Source organism: Dendronephthya gigantea, unplaced genomic scaffold (assembly GCF_004324835.1).
Source record: "Dendronephthya gigantea isolate DGI-Jeju-01 unplaced genomic scaffold, DenGig_1.0 000531F, whole genome shotgun sequence".
Taxonomy (NCBI): domain Eukaryota; kingdom Metazoa; phylum Cnidaria; class Anthozoa; order Malacalcyonacea; family Nephtheidae; genus Dendronephthya; species Dendronephthya gigantea.
The window spans coordinates 655-27,028 of record NW_021163541.1 but is presented as its reverse complement, the minus strand read 5'-3'; the positions used below and the strand labels follow the sequence as shown (position 1 = coordinate 27,028).

General features: G+C 36.6%; 2 long non-coding RNA genes across 3 annotated transcripts; both read right to left on the bottom strand.

Moving 5' to 3' along the window:
* Window positions 1-296: 296 nt before the first annotated feature.
* Window positions 297-811, bottom strand: LOC114543719. The gene is made up of 3 exons (XR_003690171.1): window positions 753-811; window positions 527-664; window positions 297-361 (listed from the first exon to the last, which is right to left on the bottom strand). It is a non-coding gene; the product is annotated as an uncharacterized LOC114543719 (long non-coding RNA).
* A 447-nt stretch (window positions 812-1,258) lies between these two features.
* On the bottom strand, window positions 1,259-2,438 carry LOC114543718. 2 transcript variants are annotated; one of them, XR_003690170.1, is made up of 4 exons: window positions 2,266-2,438; window positions 1,969-2,048; window positions 1,514-1,667; window positions 1,259-1,349 (listed from the first exon to the last, which is right to left on the bottom strand). It is a non-coding gene; the product is annotated as an uncharacterized LOC114543718 (long non-coding RNA). The 2 variants fall into 2 exon arrangements; XR_003690169.1 differs by lacking the exon at window positions 2,266-2,438 and having other exon boundaries at window positions 1,969-2,138.
* Between the last annotated feature and the right edge of the window lie 23,936 nt (window positions 2,439-26,374).

Here is a 26,374-nt window from a genome sequence, read left to right as displayed (position 1 = left end):
TAGTGTCTCAGTTTTATTTATACGTTCAATTGCGGACAGGAATGCAACTTGCATTTGGCATAGAACAACCATGCTCTAAAATAGTTTAGACCCTCTGCCTTGCGGATTACCTGTACAATAGCCTAAAAATAGTAATAGTTACACGCTCGAATCATTATTTGCACTACACATTAACTATTTGTAGTTAGAGCAAAGAGCATTCAAGAAAAGAGACTCAAATGTGAAAAGCGAGAGTGAAGGGCAAATGGAAGATTCTAAAAACATGGATTACCTCGGGAAGAAGCACATCTTGAAGGGTGTTAGCATCTTCAATCCGAATTCCATTTACAACAGGAAGATAAGCGTCAAATAGTGATTGTACCTGTGTATTTATACAATATGGTAGTAATAAATTGTACTGTACACTATTTTCTATAATTAAATCATCACTAACATGAAAACTTTGCTTTCAATGGTCACGAATGGAAGAATTTGATGAAGAATATATTAGCAGAGAAGAGAAAATACTAAATGAGTATTCGGTTACCATATTAGATGACATGACGGGCCCATAATCGAGAGACTTCAGATATATCTTCATGTCCTCTGAGGAAGAGATGGCATGAGAAGAAGCTCCTGCCCTCAAGTACGGAATTACGTTCCTCTTAAGGTTCTTTGCTATCATCTTAAAAATTACATGAAAATGAAAATTAACAATCATATAGTTCAGTGTGTTACCAAAATGACATGTCCATGTCTGGAAATCTTAAGACCTTCAGTTCTTTCTTTGATAAACATCTTTCGAACATGTCCATATCATTGTATATCTCCCTAAAGATTGAAGAGATAAAAATTTATTAGCAGTGAAGAACCTAGTTACAGATTTCCCTAGAACGATGAAAAAACTGCCCATAATTCAGTATATAACGTACGCATTTTTTGTAGTCATTTGATTAGCATCTCCAGGTAAAGCATCACAGCCACAACTAAATCTCTCCATTCTATTGATGTGGCGTATAGATTGGCCAAGGCAGCAGGCGTGATACCACTCCTGACACAAATCACATTGTGCCAAGTCTGGTTTTAAATTTGAAAAATGTAGGTTCATATTACTGTTGAACATGCACAATTTATATGGTGCTGCTCCACATTTCCAAGCTAACAAAGGCACAATGTGATTGTATTGATTACGTTGCCCATGCTCAACCGTAAGAGAACCCACAAGACATCTAATGCTTTTTTCTTCTCTTCCTCATTCTGCCGCTGCAAAGGCTCTACGCGACTGCGATAATGGTCGGCACCAGGAAGCAAACAAAACTGCCTGATCGGTCTTCTTAAATAATTGGAGGCCAAATACACCTGTAATAGCCCTGAAAATGAATAAAACAATGAAATTATACTAGTCAAGGATTCATGTCTTGTTGGCTTAGCCACCTCCGTACGTCATTACGCCCACGAATAATTTACCATATAAGGGGAACGGCAGAAGATCTCTGATATAACGCAAAATTGATGTAAATGAATGTGATCATACCACTGTCCCTAAAATTTCTGAATGTTTCCTTAACTTCAGAAACATAACTTTCATGAACAACCTCCATAATTGTGGTTTCAGACGTGTCTTCTGTACTGCAAACAGTTTTCGACCATTGCAAAGCATCATCAAACGTGATACACTGTTCAAATATCTATAATAAACAACATGTTCAACAAGATCGTTTTTCAAACTCATTATAAACCGTTTTCATGGAGCGCATGTCGTTCCAAATTTTGTTGTCATGCTGTCAAGTTTACATAATATATTTGTCAATATAATTTTATTAACCTTTCAAATGCATTAAAACTGAACGTCTATTACTTCACTGACAGCACAAAGATAAATATCTCAACTACAATGTACATGAAACTCTTCTGAAGTGCTATGCGTTTTTCGTGATAAGCTGACGCCCTTTTATATTCGCCGCGTGAAAAAGGATGATCACACAGTACCTTAACAATAAAGTCTTGTGCAATAACCACCCCGTTTAGGGCAGAGGCCAAGCGAAGAAAATTCTGTTTGCTTTCATTCCCTGCCAGATGTATGGAAAGAGTACACCAAAAGCAATTACCAAAAGAACTCGCTTGGAATGGTTCTAACTCCGTTCCATCCTCACACAACATTGTATTGAATGGTGGAATGAAACTATAAAGTCTGGAAAAAAAACTCATTTGAGATGATTTTAAACTTCCACTCAACATAGTTAATACTAGCCCCTACTGCCTTTTTGCCCCTGTGCTTGGCATTACCTTTTATCAAGCCTTTCTAAGCCAATGTAGTTATGCGGATATGGCTCATGTATAGCGGCTTCATCGTCACCGCACATCTTTCCAATTATAACGGGGGCACATATCTCAAGAGCCCTCCAGGATAACTTTTGACAAACAGACAAGACATTGCTGCAGTATTCTTCATCAGAAAAGCTCATTGTACTCTAGAGATATAATGAATAATAAAAGGCACTTAAATTTATCATTACTGTACAAAATTTCAAACATTTATCATAAAAATAACAATGCAAATGAAGTTCAAAAAAAGGAAAAATTCAATGGTCATTTGTTACAGATTAACCACAGGTGAGGGTGTACTGCAAGTACTAGGCATCTTAGTGGGAGTCTCAACCATAATATAGAAAACCAATTAAATTCCTCTACAAAATCATGCTTGTAAGACTATACAATAATTTGATTTAGCTACATACGTTTTCTTCATTTTCTTTCAAAATATTCTCCATTAACTCTACCTCCTCTGGTAACAAGTTACTATCAGCCGCTGCAGCAAAGAAAGAATTTTCGACTGAATTACCCTGAGGCGGTATATGTGATGGTCCTGCACCTGGTTGCACACTGGATTCATACCAATCTCGGTATGCGAACAAAACCAATGCCAGCACTGCAGATTTCATTTTTGGTCCTGCTGCAGACTTGTTACTTGGATTTCTCCAAATAACATCCTCTGGCCACCACTGGGGCTTGTAACCTATTTAATTCGAGTTCCTGTAAGATACAGTGATAGCACATTAGTATACCACTAAAGGTTTACCATTAATATAATAAACAATTTTTTCAAAGAAAAACAGTACCAAAAGTTACTGAATCTTGCACTGCAGATGACACAAACTTCCTCAGAGTTTCAGTATTTAACTGGGTGTAATCACTCATGATAGGTATGCTTGGTTTTACAGAAGGATGTGATGTTGATGGCACATTCTGTCCTGTTGAGAATAGAACAATTGTATTATAATCCAAAAGTTTTATCCAGGAGTGGTGCCGGTATTGATAATCAACTGAAAATAACCTGAAAAATAGCACAAATGACCATACATACTGTACCTGTCACTCACTTTTCTTTTTTGTTAAATATTTACTAATGTTTCATGTTAGTATGTTTGAAAATTACTTTGTTAGTCAGCCTAAATCAGCAAGAAAATTTGTCCAATAAAAAAGGCAAATTTTACCAATGTCTACAGTATCTCTGACATGCTACAATAATATAACATAGAAACAAGGTCATTGGGTAAAAATGCCATGGTCATTTTCATCATTTTGTTGATAAGTGTATATATCATATGATGATTAACATTAACATATATATCATATGATTATTAACATTTATTACATACGTGAAGAAAAAATCTGCAAAACAGATCTAGAGAACTTTTCACCCACAGATGGATCTTCAACAAAACTGGTGAAGACTTGTTCAAGATTAGGAGGACCTAAATAAATTGCATAGGGTGTGCATCATGTTCCAGGTTTGTTTAGACTAGGAACATTACTTAAAAAAATGTTAATAGTTTTGGAATTCTTTTTATGACTGACACAAAGAATGGAGTGTACCATTTTTCCAGTACAAAACTAATGCTGGAACTTTGCTTCTTTCATACCATTCACTGACCTAAAATTTCACCAGAACTATATATATATATATATTATATAATATATATATATATATATATATATATATATATATATATATAATTATATATATATATATGCATATTTGCATGCTACTGCTGCAATATTTTATTATTTGCTAGATGCATACCACACGTTTCAATGAACTTGATGTTCTATAGTCTATCTTCCTCCGTTTGTTAGCATCTTTTACAAATTCAACTTACATGTATAACACAAATTATCAAAAAGATAGTGACATGTACATTGTAATTACCACAATTGACTGAAAAAGGACAAGAAACACATAGCAAATGCATGAAATTTTGATGTGGATCTACCAATTAGTACTTTCTTAGCAATTTTAAGTGCACTTTCTTGGCAATTTTGGATCTCCAAAGAAATGAAACTTGATCAACTTCATCCGCCATTTTGAATACAACTGCGTCAATGAGTCATCATGCATGCGTCGATACATATATTAATGGTTAAATTTGCATGGTTATATACCCAGATTCTGACCCATATAATACCTCGTTCAAAGTGTGAAACCAAACATGGCGGATCATGAAGGCTGCTTGGGCACAGTTTAAGGTGCCTCCCTACAGTAATTTAGAATTTTGACGTATTTCGCATGGTTTTGCGCTTTCATGCGTTTACGTTTTGTTATTTGTTAACAGAGGGTTAAGCGCGGCGTGTGATGTGTCTGGACATTACACGTTCTAAGTATCTATAATAAATTCGAACGATGCTGCTGTTTCCAGGCAACAATGACGTGAAATATAACGTACATTTTTTGTTGATTTTTCGAAGAAATCGGTAATATCTTTTTTATCCTTCGGTAAATTTTTTTAAAATTTTTTGTGGACATTCTTTGCCTCTCGCGACATAAAATATCAAATTTTAAGGGAGAATTGTAGGATAAGTTTTCGTGATATTTGAAAAAAACTATTACGAAAAATCATATCTGTAGATATTTTTTAAATTTGGATATTTTTTTCTACACTCCTTGATTACTAATTCTGCTGAGTTTTAAAAAAATTCACCGAAGAATACTAAAATTATTCCCTTTAGTAAATTGTAAAAACTTACGCGGCCAAGATAGAATTTCAATTCGACAACATCGCTATCTGCGCATGTCATTATCTGTCGCGTGGTGATCTCGCGCGAAACTATTCCTCGGCGGCCATACTGGCTTCGAAGTGCTGTATGATGGATAGCAGAATTCGTTTTGTTTTTGTGACCCTTGGCTTGTTGGAATCAATTTGACTTGTCGGTGGGCTGGATAGAACTCCAATCAGTTCTTTTCTACCAAATTTGTCGTAAAGATCAGTGTAACTCAAGCCACTACCTGCGATTTTCTCGGCCATGGCTTTGGTGACTCCTTCACCGTTTACGTGATCGTAAAGTTTGGTTTTAAACGTTTGTAGCAGTTGATGTCGTTTGGCTAAGTACTGACTGTCTCGATGTGCTTGTTCAAAGGGGATGGGTTTACAGTGCGAGATCAGCTCATTTTCTGACAGATTTAGCCGTGATGTAAAAAGGATTCGTTGCAAAGCTTTCACGTCCTCCAGGGCATCATGTGCGTCGAAGTGTCGATCGAACAAAGCCTCGTAAACAGCAGACTGATTTAAAGCACAACTATTTCCATCTCGATCTTTCAGTACTGACTGCTTAACCAAATGCTCGAATAACGTAAGGCTGTCACCAAACGAAATGCCGATGGATTGCATTTTTGCTAAAATGCTGTTGTTGCTATTTTGGGGTCCTACTAATAACCGACAACAACCGACAACAACCGACAACAACCGACAACAAGCTAAAAATTACTCACAGAAAGCTTATTATCATCGACAACGATAAAATAGACGCTAATAAAGGGTCTCTTCGACTATATTTGTAAAAAACAAGGTTAAAAAACACGAATTTCCCATCCAAAATTCCCGTCTTGTTGTTTTTGTATGCTTCCACACGCCATGACAATTTTCTTTCGTGCTTCCGCAGTCAAAAATTTAATTTCTTTGACTTTACCGAAGAATTTCCTTTAAATGCGAAAATTTTTTCGCGGGTCTCGGTCGGCAATTTTGCGGTTATTATTTCCTACGATAGGCCCTCAGGTCGAAAACGTCGAGAAGTGTTTTGTCTATTTTAGGCAGTTGTTATATTGTTGCAGTAGGCATTTCATGATACAAATTGTCTGTTATGACAGTTGGCATTTCTTGATACAAATGATTTTTGAATTGAAAAACGATCATTTTAGACCACGAGAAAACGCTCAAACGGAGAACGTTACTTTTTCCTTGCTTCGGCCAGGTTTCCCCCGCAACAATTAATTTTGCAACATTTTGTTCAAGTGAGAATCAAATTTAAAATATACAAATATTTATCGCAATAGATTTCTACTTTTCGTTAATGTTTATTTTTAGGTCTTTATATCATTTGGGCAAGCTATTTCTGGCACGCGCCTATTGAAAATTTGGGCTATTGTTGCACCGCTAATGTAATCCCGCTTTAGAAAACGGCGCTTTTGAAGTAATTACAGCCACACAAAATATTTTTGCGCGACAATTTTTAGCAAGTAAAACACAAAAATATTCCATTCATAGGGGTTTCGGAAAAATACATAATTGTTAAAAAAGTTTTTCGCTGTCGTAAATTCCGTCGGTTTGGGTGAAAGTCGGTTTGTAGACTGATACTGAAGTTATATATGACTCGCGTTATTTTTCTCATATGCTAATGCGGGTTCTAAAACTCGTTTAATGACTCACCCAGCTTATGGCCATTAGCATAACAATCTAAGTTTCAATGTTTTCACCTATATTGGGCTGATAAACATATTATCATTCCATCAAGCACTGCTTTGGAAAGCTTCTCACAAATCTTCTTCGCGGTAAAAAGTTTAAAGTTCGTTCAGTTTGATTAGAAAATGGCTCGAAAATCAGCTCGTGCTGGTAAAGGCAAATGGCGTTGCGGCACATGCGCTATGCAGTGCAACAACAACGCCGTTTTTTGTGAGAGTTGCAACACGTGGCAACATGCAACATGCGAGGGTCTTGGCAAATTTCAACTCGGTGTTCTCAATAAAATGACCGAAGATTATATATGTTCTTCGTGTACCCACATAAGCGGAGAATACGACTTTACATCTGCACTTCAACGTTTGGGAAAGGCTTCTATGACTGGTACTCTGGAAAGTTCCGTTAAAATGGAGATTATTCTTATGAGAGATCAGCCAGCGACGATTAGCTCCAGTGTCAAAAACGTGGTGTTGGGTAATCAGTCTGCAGATCCCGTGGCACTAAACATTTTAAGAAAATGTGGTGAGTACCCTAGTCCCCTATATTATAGTAGGAATTTATGTAATACATATTTTTGTAGTAATCAATCGCGAAAAAGTATAACTTATCAGTTTTGTAGTAATCATTCGCGAAAAAGTATAACCTATCAGTTTTGTAGTAATCATTCGCGAAAAAGTATAACTTATCAGTTTTGTGGTAATCATTCGCGAAAAAGTATAACCTATCAGTTTTGTAGTAATCATTCGCGAAAAAGTGGCGAAACATCTCACTATCTCGCGAAACATCAGAAGGACCACGTGGAAAAAATACCGTAGGAAATAATAACCGCAAAATTGCCGACCGAGACCCGCGAAAAAATTTTCGCATTTAAAGGAAATTCTTCGGTAAAGTCAAAGAAATTAAATTTTTGACTGCGGAAGCACGAAAGAAAATCGTCATGGCGTGTGGAAGCATACAAAAACAACAAGACGGGAATTTTGGATAGCCTCCTCCGCAGGCATCTCTTATGCATTTATATTAGGCATTTATATTTGGCCTGGGTTGGCTGTGTCGGGGAAGGCGAGGAAAAAAGTGGGAGAGATGCCTGCCATAAATCGACACAAGAATTTGCGAGAATTTCACAGAGTAATACTGTGAAAATGGCAAAAAGTAACTAACTGAAATGTTTTTGTTTATTTCGTTTTAAAAAAGTACAGACGATGCATGGCTTGCATACCGACATGAAGGCCGAATTTTATTTAAAAGTTGAATTCGAACGCATCTGACGATCTGTATATTTTTTGTCACTACAAAACACTATTCTTTCTATCTACTACCATGCAATAGATGTTTTAAATAAGGGTTAACCAGGAATACTTTAAAAGGAAAGGATTCCGTTCACCATTGCATTATAAAACGGAAAACACTTCCGAACTTCGGGGTTGTATATTTTTTTCGCCTTCGGCTTTGCCATCATGTAAAGGCATATCTTAAAAAACGCTGCTGCTCGCATTGTGGCTACCTTTATAGTATGATATTGTGGGAAAAGAAATATTAAAGGGTAATTCAAAATAGAGAATGATATTATGTCTTGGTAATAAGTATTTTACTATCCATGTCATGCATGTGTGCCAAGTTGAAGAGTTGTTTTGCTTTTCAGTCGGCATCACGTCACATGTACTGTAGTCTATATACACAGGGAAAATAAACCAAAAAACTCCGTTGTATATTTTATCTCCGATTGTTTCTGTCAACAGAGTTCTGCTAATTTTTTCCTGAGCTGTAAAATTGCTGTGAAATTTACAGCTTATCGATCGATAAATTGGTGTAAAATAATTTTAAATGAGAAATGTAAACATGGTGGTTGTTCGACCGTGACTTTTCAATAATCCTTGTCACAAAAACATAGATTTTGCACCAAATATATATCGCCAAATTTTGCACAAATAAGAGGAAGAAAAATGAAATAAATTTTCAAGACTTGAGACGAGATAGCTTGGAAAAAACTGAATTTTTACCTGAGTTTGTGTCGGCCTTTTCCATATTTCCCCGACGAAAGCAGCCGAAAAAATTAATGAAAACATCACAAAAACGCCTCAAATGAAAAGCAAAACTCCCTCATCTTAAAACTATGATAACAACGATGAAACCGAGCTTTAAAGGTATCGAAAAATATGTAAACCAAAGGCGAAAACCGGGCTATAACTCGGCGGATAGCTTTGTACGGCAAAAAATACAAATATTGTTTTTTGCATAATAAGCCTCGCTTCCAGTGTTGCCAAGTCAGTTTTCCTAAAAATCCCAATATAGCTCCCAAAAAATCCCAAGATTCCCTATTTTCCCCCAAAAAAATCCCAAGATTTTTTTCATTAGTTCCCAGGTCCCCTCATCAGGCGAAGTGTTCAGCCATGCACGTTAACCGAAGCCTGGCGAAATACTTGGTCTTGTATAAACGATAGGAAGAAACCTTCTCACTGATCTCAGCACTTAACTGCTGTATACTCTGTATGGTATATTAAAATATTTAGTGAATAACAGTTATACCGAGCAGGCAGATTAATCAGTATTACAACTATCATTATTAAAACATTATCTTGTCTCTATTCTAAAAAATCCCAAAAAAATCCCAACAGCCTTAAAAAATCCCAAGATCTTGGGATAAAATCCCAAGGTTGGCAACACTGCTCGCTTCCATGTTATGCGAAGGCGCGGTTACTAAGTTTCGCAATTGGTCTATCTCACGCAAATTTTTTTTCTCACTCCCCGACACAGCTAACCCAGGCCAAATATAAATGCCTAATATAAATGCTAAGAGATGCCTGCGGAGGAGGCTAAATTTTGGATGGGAAATTCGTGTTTTTTAACCTTGTTTTTTACAAATATAGTCGAAGAGACCCTTTATTAGCGTCTATTTTATCGTTGTCGATGATAATAAGCTTTCTGTGAGTAATTTTTAGCTTGTTGTCGGTTGTTGTCGGTTGTTGTCGGTTGTTGTCGGTTATTAGTAGGACCGCTATTTTGAAAAAGCACTGGGACATCGAAACGCTTGGCATTGTGCCCAACCAGAACTGTACAGACTTCGTTATCGGTCAATTTCTGACATTCACGAACCAAATCTTCTACATAGTGGAGAAATCGAAGTAAAGCTTCATCACAGGTGAGTGCATTTACAGGATTTGAATCTTTAAATAATGTTCGTTTGCCATCAACAATTCTCACTGTTAGATTGTTTACCCTCGATGCGTATTTGTCAACATTTTTATCTGGCAAAATATACTCTGCAAATTGCACGAGACCCTCTTTGTCTATAGCAGCCAATTGGCATAGCTCTGCATTCTTCCCTGTCGTGTTTGTCTCGACGTCGAACACAATAATATTGTAGAAAACGTGAGCCTTGTATTGAATAGGAGAACATTGTGGTCTTGGGGTATAAGGTTGGACAATTTCCTCATAGGCAGCAAGTGTATCTGCTGGTAGGTCAGGACACAAAATGACATCATGAGTTAGTTTGTTAGCTTGTGGGTTAGTAGCTGTTGGATATGTTAGGCCAATATTTGTCTCATAGGTTTTACCCTCCTTCCTTTCACTTGACAAAACACCATGTACTCGCTTTGTGTGAATTTCATTTCTTCGCTTTTTAAATTCGATTGTTTGTTTTCTTTTGATTCCACTGTCTCTTTTCCTTTTCATCTCATTCACATATCTTTCACAGTGAGTGCCAGGTTCAATCCCCAATCTCTCCAATGTTGTACACACATAACCATAGCCAACATTTGTTTGGGCAACAGCACATGCCACACGGAAGGCATTACTCTCACTCCCCCCATAATGTCGACTTTTAGGATTCTTTGACCCAACTGTGCTGTTGAAGGATTCATTTCTTTGGGAGTTAGCAATTGGAGCAAGCTTTTCCACCATAGCATCAGAATAGTACTGGCAAAAAATGTCTTCAAGGGCTTTCTTTAGTTCATTCCCTTGTAGGTCTTTCCCATGTGGTAAATATGCATGCTTGTGGGCAAGGTTGTCCTGCTTCCATTTGCACCATGACTCACTACACTCATTATGAATGCCAAAAGCATGGGGCACAATGCACTGCAAAGCCTGTTGCATTGACTTTGAATCACCCTTGTTTTGGTTAACAGCAACTGCAAAACATTTAACTAAATAGTCAATCACTTTAGTTGATAATGTTGAACAATTCGGGAATCTTTTCATTTTTGCAAGATTATGCAGCCTGGTGGTCAGTGATTGTTTAATGTGAATGATGTCACTAAACTTTTCTATCCCATAAGGCACTTGAGCGTGTAGATAACTTTCAGTTGTTGAGTCATCATCTCCAGTATAACTGTGATATTTTACATTGTGCTTTGTAATACCATTGAACAGTTCAACAGCAGCCATTGGCTCCATCGATTTTGATGAGCCGGTATGATTTTTCCTGCAATCATGTTTACGTGGAGTAGTATTTTGTTTCTTTGCATGTTCACAAATTCTGCATGTTTTTGTTTTTGTTATAAAATCCATTATTTTGCCTGTATGTGTGCCCATTGTAGCTGCTTGGCCAGTATATGAGTTGAATCCTTTTCCTCTTTTTTGCCAACCCATGTCATAACTACATGCAATGGGTAAAAGGTTATTCTCATCAGGTATTGATCCAATTTCAATTGCATGTTGCTTTTCTTGTTCTATAGTGTCAACACATGTTGCTCGAGCAACAGCTTCAACTGCTTTACCAACTTCTCGTTCTCATCTCTTAAATGTTGCTCGACTCATGGTTGGGATATTCATGACTGACAAGATTCCGCTCAAGTGTGTTTCACCAATTCCTGAATAAAGACTGGCTAAGGTCGCTGTGGAATTTATGTTGTATGACTTTGGACCAGCAACTCCTGACTTGTGAGCAGGTGATGTTTCAATGATGTTGGTTTCACCACAAAACTGACATTGAATACTTAGTTTGCTGGCAAGACCATAAAGATTCTCTTGTTGTACATTACTCAATGACAGTGGTCCTTAAAAGTTATAGAGTTATTTTATAGTTTTTATCTGGTTCAAATAATTGTTGAAATGTACATTTTAGCTGTGTACATGATTAAAAGAATTTGCCGAAAATGTGCTAACGCTTTTTGATTTTATGTTATATATTTAATGTATTTTCAACACTAAACCAGTATAGTGTTTAAAGTTTAGTAGTTGTCTGTGTTTTTATTACCTTTTGTACAAATTTTGCAATTGTTCAGTCCTTCTCGTAATGCATCCATGTCAACAATTCGGTTTCCATGAGGTAAATTCTCCCTTTTTGCCTAATTTCAAATGGTGGCATTCGTTAATTTTAAATCTCTTAAATACTTCAGTGGTATATAACTTCTGAAAACATTTCTTTGTGTATTTGCGAGGCCTACCGTGCTTGCTCTTGTATTTATATTACTTTTAGCAATGTCATTCGGCGCCGGTGTTGAGTCTACTACGACGTTTTCCTCGCCTGTACTTTCTTCTTCTAATTTTTTTAGCCAAGCATTTCGTCCTTCGTGAAGCTTTTCGATATTTCCTCTTTTTCTTTGAACAGTTTTTACAAATTTTCCAGACGATAGGCGATTATTATATCGAGCTGCCATGTTTGTTTTGAAAATTGTGGTCTACACGGCATTTAAAAATCCCGCGCTACTCTCGCAAAACGCGAAATTTTCCCGCATCGCGCGATTTACTCTTGTTTGCGTGAGCATTATTTAGTTACTAGTCCTAATTCTAAATTACTGTAGGGAGCCACCTTAATGATATACAGTTATGGAACTCGCGGCGGAATTCTTTGATGTTGCTGTCCCCCTGCCTACGCCATTCCACGCGCCACGCAAATTGCTCTGGCAAGTGTATTTTGACTCTAAAGTAAGGAGAAAAGGTGTTCGAAAGACGAAAAATGCTAATATTTTAAAGCTGGCTCTATCGATCTCCATTTTTGCGCCTAAATTTTAAAAACAAACGGTAAATGGTTGTGTTTTTGTAAAAAATATATGCGTTAGGTTAAAGAGGTAAGAAATACAAGCACGAATGATTTTCTTCATAAATATTAAGTTGATTGCCAACATCGTCGCCGATTATAAATTAGGCAGTTATTTTTCCATCCAGAAAACATCTGAGCTGATCTTAAAACAAGCATGATTGATGTGTTATTTCAACAATTCAAACACACGAAAAAATTTCTTTGAAAATAATTTATTTTGCCATAAAACTAGCAAAAACTACATTTTTTATTCGAATCTTGAACTTGAATTCAAAGGATTTACAATAAACAAATACAACTTTTACCTATATAATTATACAATACTTTTTACATGAGTATAAATCCAACTTCACACACAAATGGTAAATGCTAACAGATATTAATTTCAGTTCATACATGATTGTAATATTCATGAAGGACATGCAAATCAATTTCCAATCCAATCTAAAATAATTATGCAATTCTGTGTGGTTTCTATGAGAAGATTGAAAGCTATTTTCCACTTTTTGAATGTGAATATTTAATGAAAAATATAAATATTTTGTGCTCTGAAACTATAATATGATGAATGTGTCATAACCTTCCCTTTTACATTGAGTTTTAATGTTGTAGAATTAACCTTGCATGGATAGATTCAAGAACAAGGCTTTTTGTTGAGATTAATTACATGAATGAATTTAGACCAAGCCTAAATAATTTGAGCAGTTAATGCATAAGGGTAATATAAAAGCTTACCTATATATGAATAACATAAATTTCTTATACTGATATGCAAGCTATAATTCTAGAACCATTGTCTAACCTTGCTGCTGCTGCTAGATAATTCAGTTCTAGAATTTCCATTGGTACCGGCCCAAAGAGGGTCCGAAGAGTCCAAAGTGAAATAATAATACGCATAGGAGACAACATAGAGTTCACAAATATCAGTAAACTGCGTATACGTTGTAAAGCATTTTTTAATAGCCATCTAACTTGCTATCTTGAACTGTTGAACAGTAGAACTCAATGTCTTGATATGTCATCTGCTCAAAGTTAACTTTGAGAGATTGTTTTGCCATCTAGAAAAAAATATGACTGTATGTTGGCGAAATATAGTCATATAGACCTACATTTATTACATGAAATACCAAACCTTCAATTTTTACCTGGCAGTTCTTCTGGCAAGCTTCGTGTGAAAATCGCACTCCTCGTAGTTGTATTTCCCGTTTTTTTCCGTTTTAATTCGTATTATCGCAGTCATTTTTAATCCAAAAGGAGCAATGTCGGATGGATAAATAAAATTTGTCAAAAAAACGAAGAGCAAAAGACCCATGGCTTTAAAATTGCATTTTTTCTGCTAAAAAATCGAATTTTCCTTATTAAAAAGTGTAAAAACACTTGCCAGAGCCTAGCGCATGCGCATTAAAAACAGGGGGACAAGATTTGCCGCGAGTTCCACCTCTGTGTAGTACTCTGTGGCTTGGGTAGCGAACCAGTCCTCCACGAAGCATAAAATGCGCGAACCACGCGTGGAAAGTAATAACACGAATTATAAAACTATGACGAAAAATAAAAAAGCTAACATTTCGGACGTTACAAAGTTTTAAAATTACGAAGTTTTTAAAAATGAATACATACAATTTGTTACAAACTTACATAGCAATGTTATTCTTTCTAGAGAGGTAACTTATGCCGTATATTTGTGTTGTGTTTACAAAACTGACCGAGTTCAACTCCTACACGTTGCCGCCATTTTGAATTTTAACAGTTCGTGCGTGGAGGTCTTGTTCGGTACCCAAGCAGCCTTCATGATCCGCCATGTTTGGCTTCACTTTTTGTGGGTAGCCGCTGCGCATGCGCGGCTAACCACTATGTTATAGCTGAAAAGTGCTACCGTATACTTGGCAGTGCTGACCCCTCATAAAAAGACCCGAATTACACGAGAGAGCCCCTGCCATATATGGTGTATATAGCCTTATTTGTCACTTGCGTTTCTCCTGCGGTAATGCGGTTATCGGACGCGACAAACAGCCGTGTTAGTTCGTTTACAATTATAGACCAAAGATGTTTGGCACGTTTTAATAACTGGAGTTAGAAAGTTGAAATAGGACTAAGATGCTCTGCTTAATTTTAGCTAATATAAACGTCAATGTGAATATTACCGCGTTAGTAATCCAACAGCAACAGAATGTGTTTTATTATTGTCTTGTGTCGTCGTCTTGTAGACATCTTAGACTTAGTTGATGTTGGCATTTTATTATTGCCATTACTATTTTACTGGAACCGTATCAGGATATTCACATATACTTCCGATGCATGTTCTCCCCTCATAGAAGTATTTATTTAGTGGCCTAAACTGAACAATACCTGCAAACCTTCGCATGGCTCTCAGTGTCTACGGTCTACCTATCTGAAATACTGCTTTACAAGTCAAAGACTAGGGCGCTGTTTATCTGATCTCGTGTATCGGGGACATCATACTCCCAAGACAACTATACCAAGCCAACCCTGGGAGAACATCGGCGAATATGACAATCCTAATGTTTCCTGGCAAGTATGGAAATCTCTATACCTCCAGGTTCTTGACCGACATGCTCCCCTTAGACGTATGAGAATTCGCGGTAACTCTCTTCCTTGGATTTCTTCAAGCATTAAGAGTTTAATGAGATCAAGAGACTTCCATAAAATAAAAGTGATCAGGTATAATTCTCAAAGTCATTGGGTAAAATATAAGGAATTACGAAATTAAGTAAATGTTGAATTAACTTAAACAAAAAGAGACTATTTCTACAGCAAAATCGAAGAGTGCGCTCAGTCTAAAAACACAAAGCAAAGTTGGAATTTAATCAACCACCTGATCGGTGAAAATATCAAATCAAACACTATATCCCAAATTAAAATAGACAATTCTGTCATCTCAGACGACAAATTGAAATCTGAGGCGTTTAATGATTTTTTTGTCAATATCGGGGTAAAACGTGCAGATAAATCCGAAGACAATTCCCCAAACACAAATTCTCACGGTCGTGAAGACCCTAGGCCTAACCATAATATCCGGGGTCACACCAACTTGTACATAGTCCTTATATATTTTCCTACATTTTTGTAATTTTTAATCTTGTAGACGCCCCCCGTGGAAATCAACTTACTGTTGTCGGGGCTAGTGTCTTTAAATAAAGTTTTACATACATACATACGACGATTTTAGTTGGCCGATTCCTGTCTAGATTGTCTAGATGGATCATGGATGTTTTCATCAAAATGTGGCGACTGGCGATCTATACTTGGTCATAATATTAGACCAAGTAGACTCGCCTACACGTGCGAGGCGCGAGCGCCGCGAGAAGGAAAACATGTCTGGGCAAGGGCTGCCTATATGTCTAAACCTGAATGGACCAACTACCGTAAAATCGTTGTGTGTGCACCCGGCTTAAAGCAGGGACTTTTGCCTGGTCCGCCTTAACTTACCTGTTGATATCACGTGCGCGGATTGCGAGAAACAGAAGAAATATTGGTCACAAATAAAACTAATGTAATTCCGAGGCCAGTTTTGGCCAGTAATTCTGAGGTCACAACTAATATCTGAAGTTTGTGCTTAATATTACCTTCCAACGCGGATTTTAGCCTTCTAATTTGTAATAAAAAGATCGGTAATTTGTGCTTCATACAGATACCTTTCATACAGAGTTTAGCCTTATTCTAGACAAACAGTGCAGGCGAGCGTTAGGTGATTTCAGGACCTCTCTAGTTAATTATCGCCATCATCATTAAACGTAGTTTCAGATGCTTTTGAGATGTGCAAAACCTTTTTAGTGTAGACATCTTAGTACTGCTGCATGAAGATAAAAGTGAGATTTTGAGGTTTCAATTTTAACACCCTTTCTCTGTATCGCGTAAACCTCAATCGCATAAACCTCAATTACCTAATTGCATTTTAGGGTGAGTAAAGTTAACGTCTTTAGGCGTCATTCAATGGCGGACCCAAGTGGCCATGGGAATGATGACAAATCTGTTAACAGTCATTCAAAATTCAGCCAAATGTGTGTTGATATAATTTTAAATGGTGATTAATTCCTTAATTGTTTGTAGTTTATGTATTTGCAATTCACTTAATTACATCCATTGCATACATTTTCCATTACCAAGGAACTTCGCCAACAGCTGAACAGAAATATTTAGCAAAAATATGCTTTTGCTTTCTTCCTATAATTATTTGAACCAACCTTCTTAACCAAGTCTAAATTTGTATCACCATGAATTTTCGCCATTCCCCATCCATTTTTTTGCCATTAATTTCATGGTCAACAAAACTAGCAGGACAATAATGTTCTGTGCCATACCGCCTCCCAGCCATGAGGAAATTATTTAGTGGCACACATGCCTTTGTAATTGATTCAGTTGTATAAATCTTTGAATGAATTGTTGGATGTCGAAACACACGAAACCTTGCGGCTATAAGATCCCAAAGCATTCTCTATAATTCTTCGTGCCCTCGAGATACGATAATTTGCAACTAGCTTCCTTATGTCCAAATTAATCTCTGCATAAGGCTTGACCATATTGTTACAAAGTGGAAATGCATCGTCTGCCACAAATACGTATGAGAAAAGGGTTCCTGATGTGTCAAGAGCACTGGTACATGGTAATGGAAGAATATCCTTAGTAATACAATATACAATATTACTATTTTAAAAAACTCCACCATCACTTTGACGGCCAGCTTCGCCAAAATCAACGCTCGAAAGAGACCACTTGTTAAACGGCGAAATAGCAGCGATGCTGTGCACCACAACTCCTTCGAGACAAAACTGTGACGTAGATAAATACGGTCACCATATACTTTTCAAATACTAGTATATTTCGCGCCAATATACACATGCACTAGCTTGCGACGACGAAAAATAATAAAAAAAAACAAAAATAATAAAAAAAAACCAAAACAAAACCGGAGCAACAAAACTCCGTTGCTGAAGCCGGAATAATGAGGTGAAATTATTGAAAAGTGGTGGAATTAATCTAATTAATCTGACTTCATTTTGTGAAGCTGTTCGAATATACCTGTTGAGATTTTAAACACATAATTTGGCAAGCTACGAAATTAGACTGGGTGATATTGTGGCTAAGAAGCAGCGAGATAGTTTGAATATCATGATCGGAACGTTCTATATAAGCTGTATTAAACACATTACATAAAAAAAGGATATTTTAAAAGGTTTTAAATGTAGAATTAAACTAAGTAAGCTAAGAAATTAAACTCTCCTCAATGGGTGATATTGCTTAGGTTGCAAAAAGAGAGTTTAATTTGAATGTGTTTTATATAAACTTGAACAGATCGTGCATATTGGAATCAGAAGTGACGAACAAAGATTACAGCGACAAGTGTTTCCACAGCAACTTATTTACACACTTATTGAAGCATATAACACGTTAGTAGAAGAAGATGTGACCGATCCAAGCAATGTTACAAGAAGACCTAGCTCTGACTATCGGTACAGGTTCCGCTGGCCGACCATCATTTGACATACCCAGAGAAACGCTAAAGCTTTTTCTAAATTATGGACTTTTCTTGATTTAAATTTTAGAAATGTTGGGTGTCAGTGTCAAGACAATAAGCAGAAGAATAAAACTTGTACGTTTTGGCTTGAAAGAGAAAGTTCCTACGTATACGATCATTTCAAATGATGATCTGGACGAGATTGTCTCTGAGATATATAGATTTTCCAAACTGTGGTATCCAAAGAATGAAAGGGTTCTTAGTTGCAACAGGGATACGGGCGTAGTGGGATCGTGTCAGGTCTTCTGACATTGAGAATTGATCCTGAAGGTATATTGATGAGGACAATGCAACTTAATATTGTTAAGACGGAAATCACAAAATTTCAGATGGGGATTTGTAATATATGGTTGCAGTGATTGGTAATTCCGAAGAATCATTTTCCTTAAAACACGTACCATCAACAAAACCAACACAGTGTTTAATTCATTTATGGACGCCGTGGACAAATTTGCCCTACCTCAAAGGGCAGGGGAGATCAAGGCGTTGAAAACGCAGACGTTGCTCGGTTTATGTTGTCTAATTTTGCCAGACGGTCAAATAGAGGTAGCTTTATAGCAGGGAAGAGCTGGCATAATCAAATAATTGAGCAGTTCCGGAGAGATCTTTTTCACGGATGTACTTTCATTTTTTATTATGTTTTCTCATACCTTGAGGATAATGGTTACTTGGATTTAAACAATAAGGTTCATTTCTTCTGTTGCACTTTATATTCCTCTCAAGAATGATATTAAAATTTTTCATATTTTTGACTCCGATTATTTTGGGATCGGTTCGAATATAATGAGCCTTTGCAACAGCAAAGTAATGAGCGGTCACTGATAGACAGGTGCAAAAGGCTCGAGTCAATTACATTCGTCAGTGAATTTGTAATGCAAAGATCTATCAAAGTACTGGATACCTCTGTAACTCTAGATGGTTCATTAATTAATTCATGTAAACCGTATAAATTATATCAATTTTTTTGTTTAAGGCTTTCTTCTTTGATGATTTGTTTGGTTGTTTGAAATCAACATTTAAATATGTTCAACATTTAAATATCATCATCACTGTACAAAGAGTGAAAGGGACCTCCTGGCACTCCCAGTACGAATGGGTGGTCTTGGCCTTATAAATCCTAGACAGGATGCAGCATTGCAGTATGAAACATCGATAAAGACCACAGCGCCACTTGTAGAGAAAATTATCGCACAAGCCTACGAAATTCCAGATGACTCTGTTATTCACACACTGCAGCAGAATGCGCGAACTGAAAAGAACGAAATACTTCAGGCTAAACGGGATGGTATTAAGAACTCTCTACCCCCGAAAACACGGCGTGCTATGGAACTAGCAACTGAAAAAGGTGCTTCCAACTGGCTAACAGTTATTCCCATTAAGGAAATGGACTACAACTTGAATAAGGGTGAATTTCGAGACGCAGTGAAGCTGAGATACGAGTGGGAAATTTCTGATAAACCATCAATATGCGTATGTGGTGCTACTTTCAATATTGATCACGCAATGATCTGCAAGCGAGGTGGGTTCATCATACAGCGTCACAATGAGCTGCGAGATCTTGAGGCTGATTTGCTTAACATCGTCTGCAATGATGTCGAAGTTGAACCCCTTCTTCAAGAGTTAACCGGTGAGGTGTTACCAAGAGGAGCAAATACAGCATCCGACGCTCGCCTAGACATCCACGCACGAGGGTTTTGGGAGAAACAAAGGTCCGCGTTCTTCGACATTAGGGTTTGTCACCCCAACGCGGATTCCTATAAAGAGTTGTGCCCTCAACAGATATACAGGCAACATGAAAACGAGAAGAAGAGGAAATATGCCCAAAGAGTGATGGAGATAGAACATGGAACGTTTACACCACTAGTATTCACAACGACTGGAGGCATGAGTGACGAGTGTAAGAGGTATCATGGCAGATTGGCAGAGCTTATAGCAGTAAAGAAAGGCGAGGATTACTCTACGACAATGTCTTGGATACGAGCCAAGGTCTCCTTCGCCATCTTGCGGTCAGCTCTACTTTGTCTCAGAGGGACTAGAGCACCCAGGAGGATTTTGACGAACTTTCAAGAGACGGACTTCGAAGTAGACAATTTTCGTGCCAAAATTTAGGCTTAGACTTTTATCATAAATTTTTATTATATATATATACATTTTTATTATAACATATACCATAACAATATTTAAATATCCTTGTATGAAGACTTGAAGTACTTTAGGTTCTCAGCATCAAGAGATCCTAATATTTTTTCGAACTCAGTAAAATAGCTTGCTAGAGAATCAGGAGGTCTGTACCAGGTGCTTCACTAATATCGACTTTGAGCATGGTTTATTAATTTGCATAGTCAAATTTTCAAAAATTTGAGATTGTAGATTTTATAATTTAGGTTAGATCGAGCGTAAATACACATTCAGGCCCCGCATCTTTCGTTTACACATTGATCTCTTCTAACAATTTCAAAGCCTGGTAGACAAATCTCGCTGTCCTCATAGTGCAGTCAAGCTTCGTCTCGTTGATACATATTATATTAATTTTGACTTAAAGTTATTCGTAATTCATCAATATTGGCTAAAAGACTATTAAAGTTAAGACAAGCAATTACCATCCCTCGACGAAAGGATGATTTATTGACATTCATAAACTGAGTATTGACATTGGTACTACTCGATTCACCATCATCTTCATTTTCTTCATTTGTTTTCCGATCTACTTGCAACACATCGTTACTAATGAACTCCACGCTGGCAATGTCCTAATTACCCCCGATTATAAGTGCTATTGGTAACGTTACGAGCCATCAATGCCGTGCCAGCTTTGTTCAAGTGGTCTCCGCCTCGGTTTAGATGAGCTGTTTTAATGTTTGAGTGATTGATAAAAGCCCAGTGGTTTTGGAGTAAGGCCTGCATGCTTCAGATGTAGATTCACTTCAATAGCTTTAGCAGCTAAAACATTATCACCTGCCCGGATTATAACACTAGATAACTCGCTTTCAATTTATAAACCTTTTGTAATTTCTGGTCTTCAGCAGTGAATGTAATCTGGTACTTATTTTGGTTTTTAGGGAGAAATTCATGACTACGTGAAGCTATGCAACAGGTATTCCCTTCTTTTTAGAATGAGTTTTATTAAGAGAGGCCCAATTTTTCTCCTACCCTATGCTTTTCTACCATTAGTGGTGGACCAATTTTATTAGTAATGACCGAAATTTATTACTGGCAGTTTTGATTTTTCCATTGCATGATTTAAGATGAAAACAACAACTCATTGAGCATATAAACATATTCCACATTTATGTCTTTGACTTTGTTCTTATAAAACCAGGGCCGTACCTCCTGGGGGGGTGTGGGGGGGTGTATCACCCCCCCAAAATAAATCCTAAGGGGCCCTGCTTTTGGGGAAGAACTTGCCTTATTTCAGTTATTTGATTTAACAACAAAGCTAAAAATAATTATATTTATGAAGAAAATAACCAACATTTTTCGATTTTCAACTGGTTTTTTTCCCCTAATGTCTTCTTAAACTAGCGTTTTCTTCTCGTTTTCTCCCCCTTTGAAGCACGACTTACATGAAGTTTTTTGCGCTTATTTTGATCACATCAACTGTGGGCTCAAATGTCTGTCATTTTCATCATATTGAAAGATTCTAAGCAGGATTAAAGACAAATTAAGCCGGGTATTTATTCATTTATTCAAAACTTAAGTTTTAGTAAGCTTAAGTTTGTCAAGTCCCGCTGTAGAAATTCAATGGACAATAAAAGACTTGATTCTCTTATGCTTTTGGCATGCGAAAAAGATTTGGCTGAGAAGGTTGATCTCCAAAACCTTGGCAAGGCGTGGTCTGGAATTAAACACAGGCGCATTAAATTGATATGACTGTACATTCCTTCGTTTGGGCAAAATTAAACTTGCAATGGTTAGATTCTAATTATTTGTAACTGCAAAAGATTTACTGAAACATTAAATAGCTTGCGACTTTTAAGGGGGCCCAAAAGTCGATAAAGTGTTGAGGGGCCCAAAATTTTGTGACACCCCCCAATAAAATATCGGTCGGCACGGCCCTGTATAAAACATTTACAGGTGGTCAAGGTCGCCGGTGTGAGTTGATATAAGCTTTGTACAAAGCATTATGTGCAGAATTCTGTTGAATTAATAATGGATAATTTTGATCGACTTAATCCCCTACACTTTTTTGCGAAAGAATAGCAATAATTCGATTTATTTTAATGAAGGGGGGGGCAAAATCTTATCGGGGGGTAGAGCAGGTTTCCGGCCCCCTTAGTTACGCCTGTGATAAAGACATAAAGAAAAGCGTATATTTTTCTCTGATCCAACAGGGCGAAATACCACGGAAATTTTCATAAAAATTTTTGTAAAACTTCAAATTGTGTCGCTGAAAAAACTATTATAAACATATTAGTTGTTATAAGCTATAGATAAGCTAGTTTTCGATCATGTTGGATCATAATTCTTATTAGAGATTCAAAAAAGGAAAATAATTGAAAAAGTCGTTAACATGCACCAAGAATACACTGAATATAGCAATTATACATCTCAATGGAAATTCTCTTGTGACTACACACAAGGAAGTTGATAAAACTCTGTTTTAAAGCCGTATTATAAATTATTACAAGAAATATACTCGTTGCCGCTTTGCCAGTTGAACCGTGATTTCAAGTTAAGCCAATGCCAATAGAGTTGTTTAAGGTCAATATGCTGATATCGGTGCACTAGAATTACAAAAATAGGCTATTTCTATCGTATTTTGGACACCTGCTAAAAGGTATCGAAAGCGAGAGCTTAATTAATGAGCACAAGGAGGCCTAATTGGAAAATATAAATAATACATATCGGGGTGTTAATGTATTGCCTTTTTGATTAATTATACCAAAAACCATGACCAGCCGACAATTTAAGATAGTAAAGTAAAAAGCAAATTCCGAACAACAAGACATCTGAGAATCAAAATATAATTCAAACAAGACACAGATTGAGACTGTAAATTTTCGACTTTATTACAAAGTCGAAAATTTACAGTCTCAATCTGTGTCTTGTTTGAATTATATTTTGATTCTCAAGATGTCTTGTTTGTTCGGAATTTGCTTTTTACTTTACTTTGATTAATTATATACAGGCTATTTTAGCGGTTCATAATTATATCACATTAATACGACTTCAAGGGCAAGCATGCATGAAATGCATTCAAAACTTTTTTTAACTCAATCGCCATTCCATTGGGCTCTACACACTAGCTCTCCTAGCTCTATATCCCGAGCGCAAACACAGTTTGATTGCTTTAATTCTGCCTGAAGATTTTGATTACGCCCATGCAATGTCGCGCGAAATTCATGACTTGCAAAATTCATGACCAATATTTGTTCTGCAAATGCGCGCATCATGCGCTGTATAGTTACTCACGCTGATATATATATATATTTCGCATCCTCAAGAGGTAAATGTTAGCATCAGAATCTTTGAAAGTGAAAAATCGAGTTACTAGATATTTGGAAAGATCTGCGAAAAAAAGGAAAAGTGCAGAAAAAGAAAATTTAGTTGGAATGAGCGTTTTTGCATGCACCTGAGTTCATTAACCGTGCATCGCACGGAAAGCATGATATTATATCAAATCTGGAGGACAAAGATGCTTTACCAAACTTCTCATGTAAGTGTTTCTGCACAGCAAATTGCCGCTTTTCATAGCCGCATCTTTAGCGAATTGGCCGATAGAAATATAATCATTGTCGTCAATCCATGATTGTTGCTCATACCTTGTATGCAATTCCAGTTTCGTTGTATTAGAGAATATAAATATAAAGGAGTTCCATCTTTCAGAGCGGTTATAATTAATTAATAACACTTTTGTGAATTATTCAAGTTCTCGTGCATGCATATACTCTTTATCGGGGGGTTAAATGATATTTTTTTGGTGTTAAATATATATAATAAAACTCTACTCTTCTAGCCTTGTTGGTTGATATGGTGCACATGCATACAAATTAAAGAATGAAATTTTTGGGCGGATACGTTCGGTCCAATCATAACTTTTGAAAAGTGAAAAACATAACTTTCATTTGTAGGAGATATCATGCACTCAGACCATTTTGCGGAAAAAAGTATCGAAAAAAAAGGTATAACATCAATTAATTACTAGTGCATCGCACAGAAAGCATGATATTATATCAAATCCTAAAAAAAATGTGCTTTTTCTCCAACTTAATTGTCACGCATGCATGTGTATCTGCCCAGCTATTTGCCGCTCTTCCATATCTACTCTCCTGTGTTGGTAGGTATGGTGCACATACAAAATAATAAAATTAGTGCTTGGGCGGATGCGTTCGGTTTGTCGCATACTATTAACTTTCGAAAAGGGAAAAACAAAAACCCTCATTGGTATAATCATTTATGTTATATCACTTAGACCATTTTGCGGAAAAAAGTACGAAAGAAAAGACTTGCACCGTGCGACTGCATACACCAATTCGTGATAATGATGCATCGCACAGAAAGCATGCTATTATATCAAATCCTGGAAAAAAATATGCTTTTTCTTGAACTTGCCACGCATGCATGCGTATCTGCGCAGCAATTTGCCGCTCGTCCTTGCCATATCTTTAGCGAATTGGTCGATATAGAGTTGGGGGCCTTGTTCAACTTCATTCTTCAGAGTTATAATAACACCTCCGTGGAATTACTGAAACCATCCTATATGCTCTTTATAGAGTTGAATATTTTTGTGGCTTTAATTCTCATTCATGCAATGGTTATAAATTAAAAAGTTATTAGAGTTGATTTTTTGACGAATCGCCGGATTGACCAGGGAGTATCCTGAAAAAGTGTCCAACGTCAATTGTAAAGAAAGCGTTCGTCAATATTTCGACTGTAGCTACGTTACCTTTAAGTACTCGTTTAAGTACTAGTATATCGTTGCTTTAATTATAATATTTAATTTTTATGCACGTTAATTACGGATTTACTTGTGTTACATAGACCTGACTAGAAAAAGCTCTCTTCCCATGCAGTAAAACGTATAAAGGCAAATTGTCAATTTTAGAGCATATATATTAGCTATCAGTAAACCTTTTTCGTTCTTGTTTTAAAGGGGACTGCGGCATGTATTTTAAGAAACTTAATGTTTAAAATAAAAAAATTAACAGAAAGGTTAAATTTAAAATTGAACTAGAAATACATGCATGCAGCAACCCCTCGTCTTGGTTAAACGAAATTAGTTAAGCGTAGGGATGGTAAAATGAGAAAATTTATGTGGTTTGGGGGTTTTGGAGGGTACATGGTATGGGAGAAATAGAAATTGAGAAAAATATGGAAATATTTTTCTGCATGCACATGGAAACACTGTAGTCTTCAAAGTTTACCCTCACATTTTTGTGAAAAAAGTTGCAAAAATACGACAATAATCTTACCTTTTTCTGCAAGTTAAGTTATTCATCTATAGTCAGTGGTAAATTATTTAATTATTAAATACGATGAAATATAACATCAGACGTCATGGTGCATCGCACGGAAAGCATGATATTATATCAGCCCTGGTGACAAAATATGCTTTTTCGAACTTGCCGCGCATGCATGTGCATCTGCGCAGCAATTTGCCGCTCTTCCTTGCCATATCTTTAGCGAATTGGTTGATATAGAATTGGGGGACTGGTTCAACTTCATTCTTCAGAGTTATAATAACACATTCGTGGAATTACTCCTACATACACTCTTTATCGGGGAGTTGAATGTTTTTTGTTTTTTTAATTCTCATTCATGCAAGGGTTATATAAAAATGAGTTGATTTTTTGACGAATCGCAGGCTTGACCAGGGAGTATCTGTATGAACAGGTACCCAACGTCAATTGTAAAGAAAGCGTTCGTCAGTATTTCGAATGCGTTACCTCTAGTATATTGTTGCTTTTATGTACCTTAATTATGGATCTGTTTGTGTTATATATGGGCTTGATTAGAAAAAGCTCTCTGCCCATGCGGTATACATATTAGCTATGAGTAAATGGAAACTTTTTCGTTCTAGTTTCAAAGGGGACAACTATGGTGGCCCATTAACGCCATAGTACTTTTTCTGAATTGATACAAATAAATATATTTGTTTGAACTAATTTTAAACTATTTTTAAAAAATTATCTATTTTTTTTTAATTTTTTTTTT